Source organism: Harpia harpyja, chromosome 19 (assembly GCF_026419915.1).
Source record: "Harpia harpyja isolate bHarHar1 chromosome 19, bHarHar1 primary haplotype, whole genome shotgun sequence".
NCBI classification, from domain to species: Eukaryota; Metazoa; Chordata; class Aves; order Accipitriformes; family Accipitridae; genus Harpia; species Harpia harpyja.
The window spans coordinates 10,260,041-10,277,742 of record NC_068958.1 but is presented as its reverse complement, the minus strand read 5'-3'; the positions used below and the strand labels follow the sequence as shown (position 1 = coordinate 10,277,742).

General features: G+C 49.3%; 1 long non-coding RNA gene across 1 annotated transcript; it reads right to left on the bottom strand.

The window, feature by feature from the left end:
* Positions 1-1,157: 1,157 nt before the first annotated feature.
* On the bottom strand, positions 1,158-4,591 carry LOC128154787 (uncharacterized). Its single transcript, XR_008239424.1, has 3 exons — positions 4,363-4,591; positions 3,897-3,998; positions 1,158-1,948 (listed from the first exon to the last, which is right to left on the bottom strand). It is a non-coding gene; the product is annotated as an uncharacterized LOC128154787 (long non-coding RNA).
* Between the last annotated feature and the right edge of the window lie 13,111 nt (positions 4,592-17,702).

Below are 17,702 nucleotides of genomic sequence, written 5' to 3'. Positions count from 1 at the left end.
ACATGGGCAGCGTCTCAGCTGATGAGTTGGCAAACTTTCCAGTTAAGAACTAGCTCGGGGCGGTGCTCAGTAACTGCCGCTTCTGCTGCCTCCCCTGGGAGGATGGTGATGGACTTCTTGATGATCCATGAGATTAAGCCTTAAAGAAGGCACTGGGCACTGGGTAGGGCATCCTGGAGGACAGCTCTTTTCAGACTCCCCTTCCTGCTCCATTTTGGGACAGGCTGATTTCCTTTGTTTTTCCCTTCTTCCTTTCTCCCCACTGCGTATGCACCCAGCACGTAAGAGGAGCCAGTGGTGAGCAGGAGACTTCAGCATTTGCGTGGAGTCCATGGGAAATGAAGCGCTGTAAGCCTACAAGAGGTTGTGTGCTCAGGTGGTGCCCATGAATGGAGAATTGCTGTATGGCCCAGGAACTGCTCATGTCCTCCTCTGTCCCCAGAGCCAGGCATTTCCATGAACTTCAGGTGACTCCATGCACTGATGTTTACCCAACCACCTAATCACACGGTTTGGTGGCAATAGCTGTCCTAGGAAGTGGCAATGGTCAGAATAAAGAGTCCTAAGGTCTGTGTTTTCCAGCCTTGCTGTGGCTGAGTGTGCATGGGAGATACGGGTCTGCTCTTCACCTTCCAGCCTTCCCGCCCTCCGTCCCTCCCCATCTCGGGCAGAGCCCTGCAATCCCCCAGGCAGGGCTTGTGCCTCTCCCACCTTAACGAAGCTCAGCATGGGATACTTGTCCCGCAGAAAACCAGGAGGGTTTTAAAATTAAGGTCACTAGTTTGTGCACATCCCTCCATTGTGTACAACCCATCCTGCCACTGAGCATCTCCCCTTTGTGCGATATTGTGCCAGAAAAGTTTTGGTACTGAAGGCCAAACCATCGCTCAGGGTGGCAGCAAGAGGCTGAGCCCTGGAGACCCAGGAGCTTACAGCCAGCTCTCCCCAGGGGTGCAGGATGACTCTGCTCCCTCCCTTGTTGTCTGTATCACAAGCAATGGTGAGACAAGATCCATCTCTTCCTACACAAGCAGCAAGGCAAGCCTCAGCAGCAAGCCCAAGTGCTGCCAATGTACAATCCAAAGCATCAGTCCATTCAAATGCCATAATGACAGCAAACCCCTTCCAGGAGAAAAACCACCACGCTCCCAACCAGCCTCTTTTCATCTGTCTTTATTTCTGGTTCAGCTTGGGCTGTCACAGGAAGGGGTCAGGCAGATTCCTCCCCGCACATGCGGAGTTTGCGATTCTGCTGTCATTGCTCTCTGTGACGGTGCAGGGTTTGCTAGAGGGGGGATCCGACTGTGGTCCCTGCAGCCCTCTGCTCTGTGGGTGCTGTGCATCACACCGGGGTGCTGGCTGCCCAGTAAGGACAGCTTAACCAGCTTACTGGGCATGGGGAAGGGGGTCGTACAAAACATCATGGGATTTCCACAGACCTAAGCTCTAAGACTCCTTACTCCAGCTCAGGAGCTGATTTTACCTTCATGGAAATTGTCTGAGTGTATACCAATATCATTAGGGGCACAATTTGGTTTCACAGTATAAAAATCTGATTTGCTGCTAGGATGCAATGGCTCATGCTCTTCCCCTGGTGCTCCACAGCCCAAAAGTGCTGGGAGCATCTGATATACATTGACAATCTTTTTTTTCTGCCAGCTGGAAAATTCTGGTAAAGAGAGACTGATCAGGACATTTTCTGTCGTTGTGCTTCTGTGTTGAGAGCAGATACAGGAGGGATTTGCTGATATTTTCCAATCCCTGGGCTGCAGGATTCCCAGCAAACGCATTCTCTGGGAAATCTGGTGGGAGGAAAGCTCGTGGCCTTCAGGGCAGGACCACGAGCGCTTTTACCCTCAGGACCTGCAGGGCTGGTCTTGGATGGGGTTGCTGTTCCTGGGAAGCGAGGCTCGTGCTTGGGGGGCTGCTGATACCTCTGCCTTTACATCTGCAAATGCACAAGCATCATAGAAAAGAGGGGGATTCAGGATTAGCCAAGGGGAAAGATTATTGCTGAAGGGATGAGGCTGGGGTGTGAAGTGGCAAGTTGCTCAGAAAAACCTCCTGATGGGAACCGTAAGCAGCATTAGCTTAGTGCGAGGGAGTCAGGCCAGGTTTACGACACAGAGAACTCCCCAGGAGAGCCCACCTTGCTGCAAGGAGGGGAATACAGTTCCGCAGTTTCCAAGCTGTGACCTGGACACCACCGGTGCCTCCAGATCATCCCCATTTCCCAGCCAGATCTGATCTCTGCTGAGCTGTACGCTCCTCGTGCCCTGTCCGGGTCCAGCTTTCCCTGGGGTGCCGCAGAGATCAAAGCTGTGGGCTGCTCCGTGCCAAAGAGCGGTGCAGACCACCACTGCCCTTTGCACTGGTGCAGCCCCCTGCATCCACAGCCGCTGAGGGGCTGGTGTGCCCAACCTGCCAGCAAGTCACGGGGCCAGACCCCCTCCTAGTGCCAACTGGGCAGCTCCCCCGATTGCCATTAAACACCCAGGAATTAACTGCAGAGAAGGAGCTGAACTTCTTTGCTCAGAGGAGGAGTTCGATTCCTCTCGCTAATACACCCAAGTGCCTGCCTTGATCTTCCCATTCGGGGCCTCTGCAAAGTCCTGGCTCCACTCCCTCTGCTTTTCCTCCATATGCACTTAATTAAGGCATTAGTGAAGTGAGACATCCCCTTTCCCTCACCTCATCTCCCCTTTAAGGCTCCAGCTGTTATTTTAGGGGAAAGGCAGTATTCTGGAGATTTCATAGGACCCCCCAAGCATACAGTTCCCTTTCCTCCCCTTGCGCACAGCACATGGGAGTGGCAGAAAGGGAATAGCTCAGCCCGACATCTTCCCTGCGAGTCTCCTGTGACAGCCCTGAGCTCTTGGCAGAGGTAGGAGACCACGGGGCACGACCTGACCATCGTGGCCGCTGCCCAGGAATGTGCTCGTGCCTAAGTGCAGCTCTGGGCATGTTTGCACAAGAGCAACCAGGAGTGACTCAGCTGAACCAGTGAAACTGGTATTGGTGGAGCAGGTCTTTCCCATGCTGAGATTCTTTTGTCTGCTGTTCAGAAATGATTTCCTTTTGACAGCAAGCTTTAACGCTTGAGCAGCACGGCCGGGCGATGCAGGAGCAGCTCCCCTGTGAGCCCTCCTCGCCGGGAGCAGCCCCTGCGGCTGGAGCAGGGATGAGGAGCTGGGAAGGTCTTTGCCGTACCCGTTGTGCTGAATCGGGGGCGGCCAGGAGAAGCAGCTGCTCTTGGGGACATCGCATGAGCGATCTGCAAAGTCATAGTGATTTCTGTGTTTTAAATGGGCCAGGAAGGGGCTGGGGAAGATTGGCAGCAAGGACAGAAATCTCTCACTGCCAGCTGGGGTGCGTGGTGATGCATTTTGGTATTAGCAGGGTGCCTGAAATAACAAAAATTGCCCCAGGGAGACGTAGCTCTGGGGAAGTGGTGCTTCAGCAGGTTACATCCGCTCACCCCTCTAATTACGCCCAGAGTAAGTCTGTCCTCCCTTCTAAAGGCTGCGATTTGCTCATCCTCTCTGTCAGGGGCTGGGAGGCAGCCATGACATTTAAAGGCAAAACGCAGCAAGGGAAGATAAAGCAGGAAAGAAAATAAACTTTCGCAACTTATACCTGTTACGGTTCTTCCTCAGACAAAGTGCCCGGCTCTGAGGAAGACGATGGTTGCTGGAGCACAGGCAGGGAGGGATAGGGACCCAGCGCATCTCCCCTGCTGCAGGGCAGCAGCTTGCCTGGGACAGCAGGCAGCAACAGGAGGTGCCCCCCTCCCCATCCCACCCCGTGAGCCCAGGCAAGCCCTGGCCCCTCCGTCCCCAGCGTGGTCGGGGCCAAGGCGTGTGGATGTCCCCGTCCCCAGCGAGCTGCAGACTTACTTTGGTGGTGGCGGTGGGGGGCTGCCTGCAGTGGGCAGGGTGGTGGCTCCTGGCGCTCCCGGTGGCACAGGGTCCCCATCTTCCTGGCCACATAGCGGCAGGCTGGTGGAAAAGGGGAGACCTGTCTGCTCGCTGCAGCAATGCAAAACACCAGCTACCCCGAAAAACCCTCCCCAGAGAGCCCAGAGCGGGACGTCTTTGGGAGCTGGGGATCCTCGCAGAGGAGGATCGGCTGGGGGTTGTGCTGGACCCGTGGTGGGTTATGGCTGAAAGTAACAGAGGAAATGGAGAGGACTGGATTTAGCGGGCTAAAAGGGAGTTACCGGGTCTGGTGTCCTGGCTGTGTTTCAAACCACTCCAGCACCAGCCTTTCTCCCCCCACAAGCCAAGGCTATAAAATATGCAGAGTATTTACTGTGCAGAAATCCCTCTAAGCTCTCTTGCCTCAAACGAGAGGTTTCCTTACCATTGATAATTACTCAGACCATTTTCTCCTGGGCGCAGCAAAGCTGTCCTTTCCAGCCAGCCTGTCTCTTCCTCTCTCTTCTCTCGCAGTCGGCTCTGCAGTGGTTTTATTTCTTTACAGCCCAGCTTCCTCCTTCCTTCCCTCCCGCGGGGATGTTGCTCCAGTAACACCCGGTCACACGCGGGGAGGCAGGCTCAGCCTGGTGCTGCCTCCGGGCAGGGCTGTGCCGTGCCAGACGTGGGATCCTTGCACCTCCCCAAAAGGAGAAAGCGCTCTGAGCGTCGGCTGCCGGCAGCGGCACCGAGGTTTGAGCCGACCATGCCGGAAAGGTGGCTTGGCCTCGGCTGGAGGAGCTGCTGTTGGTGCTTTGTGGCTGATGGAGGACCTGGGTTTGAGGAATGGGAGGTAAACCTTGTGCTGCGATCTCTAAGCTGAGCTGGAGAGGATTGCTGCAGCATACGCTTTGCTTGTGTGGAGCAGGGGTGAAGAAAAGGATGTTTCTTCTCCTTTGCTGCTGCTGTCTGAACACTGCAGGGATGCAGGGATGAGAACGTCCTCCCTGCCCCAGCCAGACCTTCAAACCCTCTTATAGCACGCACACAGGGGAAGGTAAGGGTGACATCCCTAGCAGACAAAGTGTAGGCAGTAGCATTGGCCTTGGTTTCTCTGCAGTCATTCCCCTGTACCATCTCCAGAGCGCTGCTTGATTTTTGTCCTTGGGGTCACTGCAGCTAGTTACTAAAGAAATGCAGGTTTTGTGCATCCTTTACAAAACTTTGTGGTTGTTTATGCTTGGTATGTATTCCTTAATCTCAAAGTCAGGTGAATTCTGAAAGCTTCTGCTTTGCCCTTTCACCAGGGCAATGTGCTTCCTATCTCCAAACCAAGCACTCCCTGATTCAGGCAGGTCGGACTTTGGTTTCGATGGCCTTGCCTTGGGATTATATGAGGTTGGCCAGAGACACGGTTGATGGAGTGCAGGTATTGCATCTCACGGCACTGCAAGTCAGCAGCCTGGGCTGCTGCAGAAGAAAGTGCAAGATCTGTGTGTGAGATAGAGAGGAGCTAATGTCACTCCACCCTACCCTCGGTTTTGTTCTGGTGTTCCATGTCGGAAGATTTGAGTAAGCTCTGATGCACTGGGCTGAAAACTGTAAAATGCAGCATAGAAACCTTTATTTCAGCTGGCATCCTGTCACGCTGCTGTGTGGTGTTAGTGAGAGGGAAAAGGTTGAACGGACATGAAGAATGACCTCTGCTCTAAACCATAGAGGGCTCCCCATCACATCATCAGATGTCTTCGAAGCCTGCAGATGCAAGATCTGTAGGTGTTTAAGAAAAAAAAAAATTGAAGAAAAAAACGCCCAAACCCTGAGCATCCCTCTTTAGGCCTTCCCCTCTAAACCCCCTATCCTCCAATCCTCTCTGGAGGACCTATCCTTCCATTTCACAGAAGAGCTCACCAGGACGAGGGGAATGATTGCACCACAGCCTTGTGCTTTAACAAGTAGTGAAGGCGGCTGGAAGAGTAAACTGCTCTTTTGAGGCTTTGCTTTCAATTGTTTGGTTTTCCCTGACTCCAAATCCAGCATGTTTCAGATGGGTAATCTGCCAAACGTGCACTGCAGAGCTGACACCTTGGGTTTGCAGATGCATCCCTCTAGATGGTGCTAAGCTAAAGAGAAAAGGCGGGTGGTGAGAGGCCTTGGAGGAGAGGTTGTCCTGTGGTGCACTGTCTCTGCACATCTGGCACTGCCTGAGGTCTCCTGGACTAGCAGAACATCTCCTCTCTCTGCTTGCTCCCAGCAAGGCGCCCATCCATTTGCACAGGTGCTCTCCCATGGTGTCTATTTGCAGTAAATACTTCTCAGGCCCTTCTTCCACTTTCATATTTCCCTTGCTGATGTGTGAGGCTCCACAAATGTATCATGATTTTAATTAGTGCATCTGCTCCTATCCATGCACTAAATCAGACAAGTTGATTTTTTTAACAGCAAAAATCCATCTTAGCTATTTTTTTCCACTTCAACCAGTTTTACTGAGCAGCACAACTAAGACTACATCATCTGAGCCCTCTTCTATCTCATGCATCATTAGCCAGAATCTTAACCAAATTCAACCATAGATAATGTATGGTTTATTGATGTGGGCAATTGAGAGAGAATTCAGCCTGCTGCCAGTGAACAGCAAGGATCATTGGGGATTAGCTGTGAAGGGGAGGTCTTTTAGATCAACAGCTGAACAGATTTTACTTTGGAGTCACAGATGGGCAGTAAATAAGCTATTGAAAGAGAGCTATTGTTAGAAGAGACTTTTTAAAAAGAATAGCCACATTTGGGTCTGTTTTTCTTCCCACTAAGTATAAGTAGGGGGAGAACAACTCTATTCACCTCAGTAGCACTGTACTGACGCAATGCTGCTGGGAGAGGAGAATCGAGCTCCTCTCCCCATGCCTTGTTCTGCAGAGGGAAAAGATGTTCATATGCGCCGAGAGTATCAAGGCACAACCTGCTGTTTTCGGTAGGGCTGCAGAAGACAGCTCTTTGGCACAAGCAGGCTTAGCTCGACTGGAGCCAAGGAGCATTCAGCTCCCATCCAGGTGCGTGACCTAGAGAGCAACCTGAGAAGTGAGTTTTGGTGTGGGTCCTGTTCCTGTGCAATTAGCTCTGGCTGCTGCCCCAACATCACTGCTTCTCTCAGTCATGGAGAGAGGCTGTTACAGGTTTTAATTACTCCCCAATCTAGATTTGTTGGCCTGAGCTTTGAATGTGATTTCTACTGATACAGTGGAGAAAGACTGCTTTTGCCAACTTCTTTTTCCAAGAATGGCTCAGCTCCATTCGTGATGAGTCCATAAACTGGATTAAGAGCTCAGGGACAGATTTTCTAGTATTTGAAACCCATAATCTGGGCATGGCTTTCAGAACAGCTCAGTCCCTTTGTAAGCAGCAAATTATGGTCATAAGCGCTCAGCACTTTGCAGTTTATATCAGGCTACTCGAGGCCATGTTTTCTGTAAAGCACAGCACCCAGCACTCCAGGACTTTGAGAAAAGCAGGGCTGTTATCTGAGTGCTAACATGAGACCTGAGCTTTTCTGAAGATGAGACTCCTCAGCCTCTTGATTCTCCTCCTCAAGAAGTGCAAGAACCTCTAAAAAATTAGTTGTCAAATTAATCCATGGGCTGCAGGCCACCTACCATCCATTAAAACCTCTGATATTGCCCGTGACCACAGAACATTAACCTGTGAAGTTAATGAGGGAGCTCATCTCCAGCCATCAGTCTGACTCCGTTTCAGAGCATCTCTGCTGTAGCCATCTCTTTGACCTGTGGGTTCTGCAGCTAGACCTGGAGATACCTTTAGTGTGAACGAATCTAGAGCTGTTACAAGAAGAGATGTGGTCACAGCTAAATGCTCACTATTTTCCCCATTTTGTTGGTGGATTTTACCCTCAGCATTGCTACACCTGCCCTTCTCCCAGTACTTCAGCTTAGCTCCACGGTTGTACCTTCCTTTGAGCACCTGCTTGCTTAGGAGGAAATAAGCTGGGCGAGATGGATTTAGGGGTCTGGCCCAGTTCAGAAGAAAGGAAGGGTGACATTTATTGCCCAGGGGGCTGTGTCACTGCAAACTGGCTGAGCATTGTGGCTGCTGCTCTGGAGCAGCTCAGTGGGCTGCAGGGCAGCAAGGAGGAGAAATGCGCTTCTGTAAACATGGTGCTGCTGCTGTTTACTTAAATGCTGAAAAACAACCACAGGCAGACTGATGCGCTATGTTGGAAAACCTCATTGGCGTCAGGAGGAGTCAAGGCATAAGCAGAATGTCAGCAAGTCCAAACAAGATTTTCCTTCAGAGGTCCAGCATGCAGGGATGGAGGGGTCTTGGTACGCAGGAGCTGGTGAGACTCTTGCGACAGCAATTATTCGTGACTATGGATAACAAGACAGGGAAAAGCTTTTTTGGACCCAAAGCTGGCATCGTGTTTTTCCGGATGCTTTGTTCTTGGCATCGATGGTGGGGAATTCCTGTTGAATCGAACATTCCTCAGGTGGGACTGGCTCTTCTCACCTTGATGAAGTCTTCGCTGTGGCATGGTGCTCATTTCTTCTGGCAGGCCCTTGCCACTGGCCCAGCTCAGCTCTTCCTCTCCAGCCTGAATGCAGTCATTGCAAAAAGCATATTTCTGAATAATTGGTCCTGGCATTTGCAAGTCTGAGAAGAGATGAAGGTGACTGCAAGCTTTTCATGGCAAAACACCCCCAAAATTTTTTACCTATGTCTTTCCCAGCCCTTGGCAAGGTGACATCCTTGCTGAGAGGGAAGAGAAACACCAATACACGTGAAAAATTTATAACCATGACATGAAAAGTTCTCAGCCATCATGGGAAGGGTTTCAGGAGGATGGGGGCTTGTAAGAGCCCCAGGGAGAGACGGTGGATTGGTTTGTCCCCCGTGGAGCAAGGGCAGATGGGTGGCAGCAATGCCAGCCTGGCTTGGCTCATCCCCAGGCACTCTGAGCAAGTACCGGCAGCAGAGCCAAGAGAGGAGATCCCTCGGGGTGTATTTCATCTCCTGCTGTTTGCTAATCTTTTTAATGGCATGGGAGCCATCATCTGGCCTGGCCTTGCTGCGGTTATCATTCTTGGCTGGGCATTTCTAGCAATTACTGGCAACCTCTGAAGGAACAGTATTTTGAGGTAATTTGCCCACAAAGCACAGGATAAAGATCACTGTCCCCTACATCTTCTCTGGATGCACATAAATGAGTAAAGATGCAAGTCAGAGCTGCAAGGACCCGTGTGCATCTTCTTCAGCAGCCTGCTGTCATGTAGGGCAGCCTTAAAAACCCATACAATAAAGGTATACATGTAAAACAATGCTCAAAGCCCTGATGAAACTGGACATATCTGCTTCCTTCTTATGCACACAGCCAGATAATTGTCAGAAAAGCTGTTATGTGACCCAGTTTGCTCTTGAGAAATGCTATTTGGTTGTCTCTTGGCATTGTAGTGTCCTTGGAGGGCTCGCGTAGAGACTGTTCAGCCTTTTGATGTTGCATCTTCCTGACCATCTACGCTCCACTTTGCCTTTCTGGGCAACTGGCTTGTCTCTCCCCTTCCTCTGACCCCCAGGTAATCACTGTCTTCAAGGCGATTTTGGGATGGCCGTTAGCACTTCAGAGTCCTTCACCCATTAAATACCAGAGTATTCAATAATACCAAATACTTGAAGAATTTTTTTTTAAAGTATACAGTCTTTATTTTGTGCTGTATTTCTGCTTCACTGCTGGGCAGCTGGTGAGAATTAAGCTTGGTTTTTTTCTCTGAAGACTGAAACAGTAAGGGTATCTAATACGCAGCTTTCCCTGTGTCTCTCGGTGTTTCCTTTTCTTCTCCTCTTAGTTCCCATGAATGCAGAAAAACTTTTTTTGGTGTCTTTCTTAACCCTTTCTTTCCATATCTCAGTTCGAATCTCAGCATTTGAGTTTATCAATAAATACTTGTGCCACTCCTATATGGTATTTACCCATACAACTTCATTTCTAGGTGTTGTATTGCTCATTCTGATTTTCTGAAAGTCTTGTTGCAACTATGCTGGTTCTTCATAACACTTTCTATTTTTCTGCATGGAGAGGGTTTGCTATTGTGCCTTTATTTTTCTTTTATGAGCTGCCCACTCTTCTGCTTCTCTTTGATTACTTTCTGGTTTCAGATTTTCAGTCAGTTCATGTTATGAACTAAAACTAAAAATGACTGTTCACATGATCTGAAACAATTTAGAAGAGTAAATTTGCCTTCTCTCTAAAAGCTGTGGTTGTGTTTTTCACTTGGCGTGGGCATCAGTGCAACCACACCAGTATGCGCCAGTCCCTAGGCTGGATTTAATAGGACATGGGAGAGCGAGGGAGCCCTCCGTCCCTCCATCACCTGGGTTGGCAGGTGCTGCCTGGAGCACGCCATAGCAGAGTGTGATGCAGACGCTCTTCCTCCCTCCCTTCCAGCATTTGGGTTCACCTGTCACCAAGAATGAGGGCTCCTGACTTCAAGAGATCAACTATTTTGACTGAAGCCAAAAGTAGTATTGGGATCCTTAAATATTCAAGCAGAAAGTATTTATCCACAAGCCTTGGATGTTACCACTATGTTTGCAACGGGTCTCATGTGATGCAGTTTTTTATTGGGAAAGAATCACATCTGTGGTTAAATCATGCTACAATGCTACAGGACAGCCAAGTGAGGAAGGATGTTTGGCTCATGACTGAGTATTCTGACTTTTGGGGTTTTTGTGACCCCAGAATAATTTCCAGTGATAAACCATGGCTCATAATGCACAGCAGAGCTTCCAGTAATAAAAGGGAGACTACAGCAGCAGGATGGAAAAGGAAGTGTCTCACCTGACAACACTGGGTGTTGTTATGTGGTTGGACCACAGATTTATTTTTTTTTTCAGGCTGAAATAATAAGAAAGCTGCATCAGGAGAAGTAATGAATGGCTGCACTCTTCCTTTGAGTATTTGAAGCTCCTGTTTTGTTTTTTTTTTTATGCCTGGGGCCATGCAGTCTGGTGGTTAGGGCACAGGGCAGGCAAGACAGGAGATGAGGATGCTCTAGGCTGCAAATAGAAAATGCCGGGGCATTCTTGCCAAGGCAAGAAATTACCTCTGGGTCGGGCTGTTGTGTTTAAATAGCCAGTTATTATTTGTGTGAAATAGTATTTAATCCCTCCTTCTCACCTGAGTGAAACTGCTGCTTTCAGTGTTAGTCAGGTTTGGGACGTCGTTAGTCAGGGACCAGGGAAAGTTTAAGTGGTGCAGGGTGAACTGTGCCTTGCTGAGCCCTGCTTCACCATCACAGGGAACCGCGGGGAAATTGGCGCCAGAGGATTTATTAGGTGCAGGATGAACCGGGGCTGTGCTTGGCTGTTGGCTCAGTTGCTGCTTTTATCTCAGGAAAAAAAGGGCTACTCTCTTCCTATTAATAAGCCACATCATTTGGTGAATATTGCCCAGCATACCTCACGTGCTGGGTATAATGCAAGGACCGATGCATCAGCTTCGTGGTACATTTTACTTAAAACTCTTTCTCATGGTGGGTGAATACTAGAAAGCCTCAAAAGTCATTTCTTGAAGGAGAAAATAACCCACTAGAATTCATACTCATGGGGAATTTCCCATGAGGTGAAGTTTAGATGAAAAATTGAGGGAGAAGTCATAGCACTGAGGTCTTTGGTGGTTTCTGATCAGATTTTGTCCAGTACCTTGAAAGGGGATGGTGGAAAAACTTGGTCCTTAGCCAGTGTACTAACTATACCCCTGCTAGTGACAGTAATAAATGTGATTGACTTCAAGGGAACTACATCAGCTTGCAACCACTGATGGTGTGGTCTGTCAGCTTTGGGAGCAAATTAAATAAGAACGGTTGCTACTAACTTAGATGAGGGTGAGGTTTTTAGAGCAGGCCAGGGATTTAGCTGTTAATATTAATGGAACATTTATAGAAAAATTCTCTGGACTGCTTTGCAAATCAGCCCGTGGTGGCTGTAGGCCAGGCTGTTAACTGCATAGACCTGATGTGACTTTTACTCATAGTAGTTTTAAGTCTCCAGCGTCAGCTCCCTTGACTCTAATATGGTTAGCCTGGATTTACAGCACACTAAGTGGGGCTGAAATCAAGTTTTCTGTGCCTATTAGAGGGTGAAATTGATGTTGTCTTTGCAAAAAGCCCAGCCAGCCAAAGCTTCTGCAATACTGGAATCTCAGAGCGGATTGAGAGTGAGATTTTCAGAACCACCTAACAGACTTCCAGTGGGACTCACACTGTGGGTTGTGAGGCTCTGAAAATCCCAGAAAAAAGCCTGACTAGCCCCTCTAAGGCAAGCTGCTTTCAAGTGACTCATTAGCCTTAGCACAGGGAGGTTAAGTCGATTAAACCACTTTCTAAATTAGGTTGGCTAAATCAACATCTCTTTTTGCCAGGGACGTGGCAGTAGGAGGTGGGTCCATGAGCGAAGTGGTGGGGCAGAAACTGCTTCCACCTGGGTGCACATTTAGCACTTGGCACCACGGAGGGGACCAGGGCACAGGAGCACCCTCAGGCCCGTAGTCCCCACCATGGGGGATCCCGCGGTGCCTGAAACCAAAAGGCTGACTGCAGGAAAGCTGCTTCTCGTCAGATGTTCTGCCTGACTGGAATTGGGAAGTGCTGAAAATTTGCTAAAGAAGTCACAGCTCAGAGGTTTTGCAGAGATTTCAGGCAGACCTCAGATAAGCAGCGATGACGCTGAGCGTGACCACGGAGATGAGACCTGATTCTTGCCTGCTCCATGCTGTGTGCAGTCACTCGCCTCTTTGCAGATGCTAAGAGTGCAATGCTGCGCGTGGAGGTGACTATGGGTCTTCCAAAAGGGGTGGTCAAAACGGCTTGTGATGCTTGTCTCAGCTGAAGCTTTGTGGTGTGAGATTGACCCCAGTCGGAGAAAACAGGATCTCTTGTTGCTACCTGAGAAAAGTTGGGCTGAGCAAGAGTTATGCTCTGCTTATCTGAGCCGGGGCAGAAAATCAGGATTAAGTGAGACCCCAAGGCATGCATCAGTCATGCTTGGTCGCGGGTACAGGGAATGCAGTGCCTCTGCTCCAGATCACTGAGCAGCAGCTGCTGAGTCAAAGCCGCTGGTGCGTGGGTCAGCTCAACTCTGCTATTGCGCTCCTTGTTGCACAGCAGGAAAAGTTCCTTTGCAGGTAACAGCAGTTGATGGTGCCTGTCCTACCTGTGCAGCAGTTTCTGGGCTGGGGTGATAGAGCCAGAACTTTCCACCTGATCCTGAAATCTACCCCCGGTGTCTCTGAATAAAGTGTTCCTAGGAAAAATGGATTAATAACTATTGACGGGTAATGAGAAGCAATCAAGCAGAGATTCCCATGCTGCACAGCAGATGCTGTCTCCATAGGTCCAGTCCAGCTAACAGTCTAATAGGCACAGATGAAATCTCACCTCTAGAGTTAGTTGTGGCAAGATGAGTGAAAAGACTGAGATCTGTGTTGTGAGATGTGCCTGTGCTGTCCTGTTTGAGGCTGGGCTGCACTTGGTCTGTCCCAGATCTGTGCTTTATCATCACGGGATAACTCCTCTTGCTGCCTGCACATTCTGCTTCCCAAGCAAAGTTTTTCATCCAGCCTCTCCTCTCTGCTATTGATTTCCATGGCAAAGCAAATTTCTCCAGAACCAGTTTCCCCAGACAGGAGTGAGGGAATTCAGGGATAAAAGATCTTCAGGAGTCACCCCCATAAGGGACAGATGTTGTCTCCTGGGGTAAAGAAATGCCAAAAGGCCTCTGCCACCTGGCACGCTCTGGCGATGCACCGGTCGGTGCAGGACCGGTGCTCTGCAGGTAACCTGAGGCTGTCCTGCCAGCCATGCTCAGCAATTCCGCGTGGAGCCACGCAGCACCCCTGCAGAGCCGACCCTCCTTTTTAATCCTCGCTCTTCTCCTTCACCATGAAACAAGCCAGACATGGAGGATGTGACAAATTGTGTGGGAGGTTTCCTAAACAGGCACAACAGTCGGGTGCCCGGGGTAGGGCAGGAGATGCCAGCTCCACTCCTGACTCTGTTCTTGCTGTGCTTTTACGCAAGCGGCTTCATTTCTCCATTTCCTTCACATCTGATTAGCTAAGGCCTTTTTCTGGGCAGGGACCGCGCTTTATTTTGTTTGGGCAAAGCACCCCCTGTGAGAGAGGCTGGAGGAAGCTGATGGGATAAAAAAACACAGCACGTCGCAGCTCTCGCCCTGGGCAGTTGTGCAAGGAGCAGCTCACTCCCAGGGCACGTGGCCTCGCACTGCCCTAAGGCACGGACCCCGCTGCGGGTCTTCATCTGTGCCTGCGCGGGATCCCAGGCTCCAGGGGCTCGGAGGCCCTGGGGTGCTGCTGCTGCTCCCTGTAACCCCCTTTCTGGGTCCTGGGTGCTAGCAAGAGACAAGGGGTAGGGCAGGACTCAGATGGGAGAGGGAAAGAGGGCACAGCTGGGAGTTAAATGGCTGATGTGGCTTGGGCTGTTGTAGGTTTTGTCAAGAGAGGTCTCAAAAAATTATTAATTTCTTTTTTTTTTTTAACATACTAGTAAAGATGCATTGATTCCAGGAAAATGTTATTTCCTCCTTTGTATAAATCTTAATAAATAATTCCCCACAAAGGCAATTAATCATCTCCTTCCAGACTTTGGATTATTAAATATATACCTATTAAGAACTACGGTCTCATTTGTTTTCACCGTATGTTCAAGCCCATTGCTATAGTTGTTCACAGAAATAACTCCAGCTAGCTCATTTTTTCCCTTGGCCACCTTACACTATTATTGTTCTTATTCTTCTTTTGTAAGAACCCAACAAAAAAAAATTGAGAAATGGGATAAAAAAATGACAAAGCACCAAGGAGATTAAATGTTGTGCTGATGAATTTTGCCAACACTGTATTTTCCTGGAGGATGCTTTAGAATTCATTTCCTATGATAGGCTGCTAGATAGAGGGTTTTCATAAATTTGCATTCATCCATATTTCTGTTGGTAAAAAGCTCTGTACCTAATCCATTCCAGCAGCTCTGCTGTATCACATCCATTGGCACTAGAGACAGGGTTGCATTAACTCCTAGATAGTATTGAAAATCTGTATTACAAATTACTGTGGCAAGAAGCTACTGCAACATGCTTGAAAGGCAGAGAAAACTCATCAGTGTGGTTTCCCTCTGCAGATCTGAAGCCGCTGATGTCAGGGAGTTCAGAGACCTGTGGCTACAGGGCTTTGGGCAATTTGGGCTCCATACAGGCTTTACCACAGGCTTTCTCCGTGACTGGGAGCCAGTTGCTCTCAAAACCCTCGCTGTGTTTTGGGACTGCGTGGGAGCTGGGGCTTTGGTATTCTGCCTGTGGTGATTGCAGGGACACAGCTACAATTTCTTCTTCTCCATTTGCCATTTCTGAAATGGAAGCATGCACGTTGCCTCCCCCACTGTATCCCACCGGCAAAGCATTTAAGGCAGTGACCCCCTTTTTTAACTACTTCTCTGTGCAACCCCTTGCCAAAAGCTCGTCGTGGCTGGGCTGGGAGATGCTGGTTCAAAAGAGGAACAGGGAAGCACAAATATTTTGTTCCAGAAGCAGTAAAACCAAAGCAGCGATGGATGCTGTGTGCCTTCTGCAGGGAGCAGAGCCACTTTTGTCCCCCAGACCTCTGAAGCCTGGTGTAGCGGGAGGAGGTGACCCAGGAGCACCCGACCGCTGTTAGTACAAACCCACCCAAAACCACCTTTGTGGGGCAGGGTGGGAGCTCTGGGGAAGCACAGGTGAGGGCTGGTGCAGATGTGCTTGGCGGCTGTTGGTGAGATGTGCCCAGAGCGTGCATGACATGGTGGTTTCCCATGATGCACTCCAGAAAACAGCTTTTTTTTGGAGAACACTGCTGGGTGGATGTATCCCTGTGGAGACCTTTCCCTGGTTGCCAGCTGACAGCATCCTTGTTCACTCTAATTTTGGAAAAGGGAAACAAATCCTCTGAGCAGCCACGCTTGCTGAAATAGCCAGGCCTTTTGAGAAGCTGATGAAATTTGGCGATTCTCTTGTACCCGTTGGCCCCACGCTCATATAATATTTTCTCCTTATGCCTGTCACTAGCTTTTGGATTTTATTTTCTCCCACCATCCTTTTCTCTGTGTATCCCTGACCTGGGGGAGGCAGGGAGTTTTTAGCACCCAGAGGTGCCCTGTCCCTCTCATGGGGATATTGGGAAACCAAAGAAGCTTGCAGCAGAAATGGAGCAGACTGGTGTAAGCATGGGCCTTTTCTTCCCAAAGAGGGTGCCAGGCTATGTGGGGGATGAGATTCCAAGCCTCTTTTTGATCTGGGTAAGACATTTTTTCCTTATATAATCAGGTGACCTCATCAGAGCCAGTTTGCTTATGGTGAGCAAAGCCAAGCGGCAGAGCGTATGGTCACGTTAGCTGTGACTTTCGGGACCTTCCTCCCACCTGGCTGCTTGTGCAGGTGCCAAGAGCAAGGGCTGTAGACAGATAGCTGGAACCAGGCATCTCAAACTAGTTTATTCTTGCAGCCTGTTAGACTAGTTTCTATTTATATCCCAGATCCAACACTGAGTTCCTGGACTAGCATGAAAATTTAGCTGCATTAAATAAAACAAAGACTTAAAAATAGCCCAGGCTACCGGATCTGAGCTCACCACTCTGGAACAGTTTATTCAAAAGCTTTACATTTTCAGATAAGCACCTTACTGTTCAAACAGCAGCTTCCACTAATCAAAACAGCAATCTGCTAAATGAGGTTTATTTATTAAATTGAAAAGCAAACAAGCTGGCTTTCATGTAGCTCCCGTGCTTTGGCAGAAATGCCAGGTTAACGACGCAGCCAGGGGAGAGGGCTGACGGCAAAACAAGTGCTGCGGGAGCAGAGGTCTGTTCCAGATCTGCTCATGTAAGCAGTCTGCATGCCCTGCATCAGAGATGAGGCACCCATCTTTCAGCACGCGAAGGGCAAAGCCATCCTTTTTAACAATTTTTTCCTCAGGCCTTGGCTGTGAGGGATGATTCAAAAAAAAATGTGCCTCCAAGGATCGGTGATGCTTCACTGGGCATAATGCTCAGGGATGCTCTCAGTGAGTCATACAGATGCTTTTAAAAAAGTAAATGTTGCCATGCGGAGTCACTCCTCAAACAGAGCAAGCCATGCTTGTGGTGGCAGGTGATGCACGTGGGACTTCTAGCGCACACCAGGTTTATCTGTGTTTCAAGTCCTTATCTGTAGGAAATGGGTGATAAATGCATCCCTGTGTGTTTAGCCCACGAGGTATCTATTATTAGCCTTATCGTTAGTGCACTCAGCATTGCCAATGCATTTGTGTCTGGGTATATTATACAGGTCAGGACTACTGTAAGATAGTGCTGATAAGGCTGCACTGTCAGGATGCTGGAGAAGGGAAACAGCCCTTCTCCGCACAGATCTATAGTGCTCATCCAGAGGAGCTGGGTATGCAGAAAATCAGCCTGTTCAGGAAAAGACAGGAGGTGGGGGGATTCAGGGAAATTACAAGTACTGTTGGTACACTGGCAGAATGGCATGTCAGCTCTGTGCAAAGGTGTCACACAATATATCACCGGTACAGGGTGCCAGCGGATCCTATCAACCTTTGCGAGTCACCATACGAGTGCTGCTGAAAAACATTCTTAGCAAAGTGGCCAGATGTGTATCTGCAAGGGTACAGTTAAGAGCAGAGACTTGCCTCCATCCCAGAGGGTTAGCTTCAGATTTTAGCACAAGGGCTGCCTGGTGGTGCTG